Raw genomic sequence first — 7,761 nt, 5'->3', positions numbered from 1 at the left:
AAAAATCGGGCTACTATTATGTGATTATTGTAAGCTTTTATAATAGGACTGTATAACACCTTATATTTCTCCTGCTTAAGGCTTTAATTCTTTTTATAAATTAATTATTTGATGGCCATCTTTGAGATGTCTGTTCATATGTAAAATCTTTATATAAATTAGAAACTGCCTGTATAGGAATTGTATATTTGTAATTTATTCTGCTGATTAACACAGATAGATTGTATATTGGGCAACCAAACACATACAATTACATAAATTAGCCGGAAATATGTGCTTATTTATTATTCAGTGAAATATTTTCTCTTTAAAAAAGTTAATTGAAAAAATTCATATTCACCATATGTAGTTAAATTTTAAAATTGCATACTTAGAATTAAATAAAATCAAGATGGCATTTAAAAAAATAGAGTATTAGACTTTTTGTTCTCAGTTGCACCTTGGATAATATTACAAAAGAGCAGATGAACTTCTATTCTTTGTATTTCACTTTCCCCTTAATTAAAATCATTACTTGAAATAGAAAAATTAAATTACCAGTGTTTGCAAGAGAAATAATATGTTTTACGGTATCTTAAGGTATACAGTTGTCTCCCACATGCTTTCAAGATAGTTATATTTAAATAGCATTATTATCAAGCAAATTTGAAAGAATCATTTTTACATTTTATCATCATTAATAATAAAGAGTAGTCATATACCCTGTTCCCTCAGAGCCTAGGTCTGCACAGCCAAGGTTGCACTGAACATGCTCCTGTACTTTTATGCCACATGCCCTGTAAAAATTTTTTTTTTTTTTTTTTTTTTTGAGACGGAGTCTTGCTCTGTCGCCGGGGCTGGAGTACAGTGGCCGGATCTCAGCTCACTGCAAGCTCCGCCTCCCGGGTTTACGCCATTCTCCTGCCTCAGCCTCCCAAGTAGCTGGGACTACAGGCGCCCGGCACCTCGCCCGGCTAGTTTTTTGTATTTTTTTAGTAGAGACGGGGTTTCACCGTGTTAGCCAGGATGGTCTCGATCTCCTGACCTCGTGATCCGCCCGTCTCGGCCTCCCAAAGTGCTGGGATTACAGGCTTGAGCCACCGCGCCCGGCCTAATGCCCTGTAAAAATTATGTTGGGACTGATAGCATTATTAAAAATTTAAAAAACTGATAGCATTATTCCATAAAATATATATTGGAAATGTCTTCTGAGAAAATAATGCCAGAACTGGAAATAAATTTAAAGATGAAGATGATTTTTGTAAATAATATTCTCTTTCTGTCTGAAAAGTAACTAATCTGAAACTATATTCCCTCAGGCTAAAATATGAAATATTGTAAGCATAAAATATGGAAGAAGACACATTCTTAAGGATGATAAAGGTAGACTAAGGGTAAACATCGCTCCTTAATTGGCACTAACAATTGTGTTTGATTCTTATTTCATACATACTAAGCAATGTAAAAGTGAAAGTGGATAAACTCTACCTAATAGTTGTTAATATCATGAGTGAAACATATGGGCAAAATTTACAACATTAGTATTCTATGTCATGTACATAATTAGCATACATAATACTGTACATAGAGTGATAACATATTTTGTTCAACTATATAGAATGAAGGACACATGAAATCACTGCTAACCTGAATAATTAGCTTGATTTTCTGTACATTAATCAATAAGATTAGAAAGGAAGGTCTAACATCTCTTTAGGAGTCTGGGCTCTGAAGTTAGACTATCTGATTATAAATTTCAAAAACCATCTTATGGCACTTACCAATGTCTCACAGTAAATACTAGCTATTGTTTTTCTGTCTGTGTAAACATCTAAATTGGTGCATTTCAGTTAAAGAATGGGAGGAAAAAGAAAAGAAAGGCACAGAGACTAATGTTAGTTGATGTTCATTAAAATGTTCCAAAGAAGGATTTGGGACCATTAGTAGATGCTAAGTATGATTTTTTGTGTGGGTCCTGTGGGCAAGGAGAGTTGTGTAGATAAATCAGGCAATTTTAACCTAATGACATTACATGTTTAAGTCTTTTGTGGCTGAATGAACTTAAAAACCCCGAGAGGCAAATCTGAGAAATAAGACAAGATCTGACTGCAGGAGCAATAACTGGGCTTTTGTTTTGCTGAGTATACAAGCTAAAGGAAGGATCAATATTACTTTGAAATATAAGCTAATATTTTAGAAGCTACATGAAAGATAAAAAGATGAGGAGAAATAAGACACCGTAACTTTGGGGGAAAAGAAAACCAACAACAGAGATTTTCTTAAATGGAATTTTGTACATCTTTACCACTCTGCTTATGACATAAACCTTTAATTTCAAAACTCTCTCCTCATAAAATATTCTTTAAATATCTAGCTCTTGTTAATGCAATGGAAAGATGGATCTTCTTTGGGTATGTATCAAAGTGCTAAATCCATCAAAGTGGGAGAAGGGTGAGAACCAATTATGCCTATGTAGACATACCACTTCTAGATCACACTTAGATCTAACTTGTCTTGTTCAAAGTTGAAGCTCCCAAAAAAGCAACAATCTAATTAACATTGCCTTTTCATGTGGGTACCTCTACAACAAGAATATGTGCTGTTCACACAATATGACTATTCTGGTATGTGTTATATTCTTAATTTTAAAAGGATAAAACATAATCTTAATGTGACAAATGAATCTTCACATATTAAGTAATACAATTTTACTCAGAAAGATGGATTTACTCTTTGTACTCTGAAAACAAAATGAAGAAAAGAGTCTTTCATGTTGAAAAAGATGTTCTGGCCAATGTCAAATGTATGACTGTAAATTCTAGGAAGGAGGGCTTTTGGTAGCTATCCAAAAAATAAAGACTGAAGCTCACAATGAACTTTTCCACCCATATTTCACTTTGGGAAATACATGATTAATATAGTTTGCAAAAAATAGAGAATATTTAAAGAAAATAGTCCATAATGTCTGCAAATATGATAGTAGACTAATAGGAAATAATGTTATGAAATGAGCAGAAATGTAATATATTATTTTATCATGCCTGTATTCATCATGTTTAACTTATGCCACTTTATCTCCTACTGCTAAATCCGATATATATAATGGGAGAATTCCCTGATTTCCCCTCACAGGGCATATGACAGGTGTGTAGCTCACCTGTTTGGTTGCCCTGCAGCTCAAACCCCTGAGGGGAGCATGCAGCCTGGCAGGTGCAGAGTCTGGGGCCAGTGTCTAGGGGTGGGTGCCTGCAACCCCAGTGTTACAAAGGTCTTTCAGTTTTGCCATCTGCAGATTGCTTGATGGTAAATCAGCTCAATGGACCCTCTGCCTTATCGCAAGGGCAGAGGGCCAGTGTGATAGCCTTCTGTATCCGGAGCACTTGCCCGTGTCCCAGAAGGATCGGATCACACGTGGGCTCAAAGGATGAGTGCAAGGTTTTTTTGAATGGTGGAGCTGGAGCTCAGAGAGATGAATGGACAGCCAGAAGGTGGAGGGATGGGGGAGTTCTCTGATGAACTTCTCTCGATGTTCAGACGCTTCTTCCTTCCCTCTCTTCTGCGCCGCCCTGCTGCTCTCTGCTGCTCTCTGCCACTCTCTGGCGCTCTGTTCCTCTGCTCCTCTTGACATTCAGCCACTTGTATTGTGTGACCCCTAAGGTCTCGGGTTTATATGGGCACAGGATGGGGGTCATGGCAGGCCAGAGTGATCTTGAAAAATGCAACATTGGAGCGTGAAAACAGGAGTGCCTGTTTTCACTTAAGTCCACTGATAAAGGCCCAAGGGTGGAGGTGGAGCCCTGGCCAGGGACCCCACCCTGTCTACCCAGCACTTTCTTGACCCCTCCCGTATTATATCATTTTATATGTATATACACACACACACACATATATACACACACACACACATATACACACACACATACACACATACACATACATTTACATAAAAATATCAGTAGTAGCAAATCATAGAGCAGAAGTGTATCCCAAAAGAGTTTCTTCAAACTTACAATTAGACCTTCCCTCAAACACATGAAAGTGTAAGAAACTGTCAGAAGAGCAAGATACTGTCTGTATTAAATGTTATTCCATGGACACTTTGTGAGAAGAATTAAGTTTGAGGAGAGCCACATTGTATATAAATAAGTGATCACCAAGAAATATTTTTTAATCATATGATATCATAAAACTAATTGTCCTTTATGCTGTTTTACTTAAAATTTTTCTTCACCAACTCTTCTGCTGTATAAGTGATCCTCTAATTAATTAGTATTTCAGTGACACATACTGGAAACTAGATTGTCTTCCCAGGAAAATGTCTATAGAATTAATCTTTTTATTATAAAAAAAAAAAAAAACTAAGCTTCCAGAAATCCAAGAAAAAAATATATGATTGTGAAATTTTGTACTCCAATACAATATCCCAGATCATCTTATGGTACTTCAGAATGTTACTCCAGGACATCAGTTTATCCAAGCTTTTATATTAGGCAAAAGTATTTTCCTAACTTCATCCTCATATTCTCTTTTTACTAATAGTTATATATATACACATATATACACATATATATACATATATATACATATATATACACATATATATACATATATATGTGTGTATATATATAACATTAGAGAATAAAGATGTAGTGGTGTCATAAATGATAACTCGGATTAAATGTCTCAGCTTTTAAACATTAGAGTTTGTCAGATGGTGGGGTCAAAGACAAGGTGTTCAATACTTGGCTTTTAAATATAATATATTTCCTTATATGTGCAAAGAACAAAGGGAATTACACAAAAATGACTTAAAACAAGGGTTTGAGATAGAGGCTTTGTGTGTTTATGTGTTTGTGTATTAAGCTCGGTATTATGATTAAAGCTATAATGAGCAAGAAGTCTTCTAAGACATGAACATCCATTGGCGGAATTGTTTCCACCCTTAATATCTTCACTTAACCCCCATATAAAAATGATACCAGCTATCTGAAAAGCACACGGCAAAGGAGTGTTACTCTCCAGCAAGAGAATAATCTTGTAAAAATCATGATATTCAAATGATAAAAAATTAAGATGCTTATTTTTTATAGAAAAACTCAATGAGAGATTTAATAAGTGAACAGATTCCAAAAATATTTAAATTCTAGTTAGGCAAGCATTCATTTGTTTACCTCTTTGTGTTTTAAAACTAAAACATTAACAGCATTAAATTTTAGAAATCCAAGGGAATCTGTGTATTTGAAAGCATATACTAAGAACAGAAAAAGAAATATATATATTACAAAAATTATTTTTAAAGGCATTTTTTTCTTTAATGAGAATTCTAAAATGAACAGAAATTGAATTAAATCATCTTACCTTTAAAGGCTTAATTCAAAATTTTATCTCTGCATATTTTAGAAATACTTGCATAAAATATGTCCAGTTGCCTTCTCAGGGATGGTATTCTAAAACTAATTTTCTACTTTCATCTAAATATCGAAACAGATGTCAAATAATGTCAAAAACAATGAATTGTCTAGCAAGCTCAAGAACAGTCAGAGTTAGAATATAAATATATTTTCTGATGTTGAGTAAGATGTTTTCTGATGCTGCTTTGTTGAAAAGTTTCCTGAAGCCTTTGAGCTCAAAAAAATTTTCATACATTTTTTTAAAAAATGTATTCAGTAGGACTTCATCTTTAAGGAACCAGTCCAGGGAGATATTTGTCAGGACAGAGTGAGACAGATAAATAGCAAGAACCGACTTTCTATGCTTTAATGGAATATGTATTTTATAACATACAATGGCTAAGAATTTATGCAAGAAATAAAATTGCATTCATTGGTTTAATAGAATTAGAAACACACACACATACACACACACACCATCAGCATCATCATCTTTCATTAAACTGTATATGGTTTACAGAAATTTTTTGTTGATATAGTTTTCTCTTTTCATAGAATATATTACGTTTATAATAATTATTTCAAAATTCAGATGTGTGAACACCATGGGATACCCCAAACAGTGCATTGGGGAGTGGGAAAATTTTAGAGTGGCTTGTGTTTGCCACTTCTCTAACTTTAATTTTTATTTGTGTTCACTTCATAATATGTATAGGATATAAATATGCCTGTGTAAAATTTAGGGATACATCTGGATGCTTTTATTGGTAGCACTTTCTCAAAAATGCATGGGATGCTGGTTCAACAAAGTTTGTAGAGTATGTGTTTACAGAACTAGAAAATTGGACATAGTTTTCACAAAATGTAACTGTATAACTGTTTCTATCCCTCTTAGTCTCCTCTGACTTAATGGATGATCTGATAACTCCCAGCAATATGTTTAAATCTTATTGTTATTTCTTGTTTCCATAGGGATAATCATTTTGGGGATGGGTTCCTTGTAGGGATAGAGGTACAATTACTGAAATGCTCTATTGCCACTGAAAGTTAAGTGATGAAAAATAGTAAACATCTAGCCCTCAATTTTATTCACGACTTACCTCATTCTCCGTTTTTTTGTTTTTTTTTTTTTTTAATTCAAGACACTGGATATTTCCACACAGTTTATCCCATTGAGATAAATGCAAGTTGAATGAAAAGTTTGAAGGCAAGAACTCTGTTTGGTTATCTTTGATAACTCCTTGGAACATAGTAAGAATTATGTGTTGACTGAAAAAAGGCTAATTCTACCAATCTCAACTCTAGTATTCTCTGGGCTTTTCATGGGGTGATTAGCATAAAGGGAGGTAAGTAAAATTTATAAAAATTAATAAATTCCAATTATGCTATAGCAGAATAAGCCCACTATAGCCTGGTTTTTTGCTGTTTATAATTATAAATCCTGGACAAATTACAAAAAGCAAATACCAAAGACTGAAATGAAGTCACTGGGTTTCTACTGTTAGAAAAAGAAACACCTTCTTTAGATGTTTACACAGACAGAAAAATAATAACTCATTTATTGTGAGACACTGGTAAGTGCCACAACATAGGTTTTCAAATTTAAAATCCAGATAGCCTAATTTCAGAGCCCAGACTCTTAAATAGCAATTAGATCTTCCTTTCTAGTCTTGTGGATCAAACAAAAAAAAAAAGTAAAATGCACTTCATTTCTGCATCAAAAAACACAGAAAAAGAAAAGCAAGCTAGAATATTGTGAATGGCGAAGATTTTGCTTGTTTTGGTTTTTGGTTGGTGTTTGGTTCTTTTTCTCTCATGACTTTGCCCTGAGGGAATACTCTGGTCATTTATGCATTGGAGAAATAGTGCAGATGGCAAAAACTTTAAAAACAAACTTTCTTTTTTGTCATAATAACTTGGAAGAGGCCCCCCGAATGACCAGAGAGCCCCCGCACAGAGTTCCCACTGGGACACTGCCTAGTGGAGCTGTGGGAATGCAGACATCACCCTCTAGACCCAAGAATTCGGCAGAACCACTGGCAGTTTGCAATTCCAGCCTGGAAAGGACACAGACATTTAACTCTAACTCATGAGAGCAGCTACAGGGTCACCCTGCAAAGCCATAGGGGCAGAGCTGCCCAAGGTCTAGGGAGCCCACCCCTTGCACTAGTGTGCCCTGGATGCGGCCATGGAGTCTGGGATTATTCTGGAGTTTTAAGATTTAATGACTGCCCTGCAGGGGTTTCAGACTTGCATGGGGTTTCTTGCCCTTTTCTTTTTTATTTTATTTTATTTTACTTTACTTTATCTTATTATTTTTTTTATTATACTTTAAGTTCTAGGGTACATGTGCACAACGTGCAGGTTTGTTACATATGTATACATGTGCCAC

The sequence above is a fragment of the Macaca thibetana genome, chromosome X, assembly GCF_024542745.1.
Source record: "Macaca thibetana thibetana isolate TM-01 chromosome X, ASM2454274v1, whole genome shotgun sequence".
In the NCBI taxonomy this organism is placed as follows: Eukaryota; Metazoa; Chordata; class Mammalia; order Primates; family Cercopithecidae; genus Macaca; species Macaca thibetana.
The sequence above is the reverse complement of the archived record's forward strand: the minus strand, read 5'-3'. Positions refer to the sequence as shown.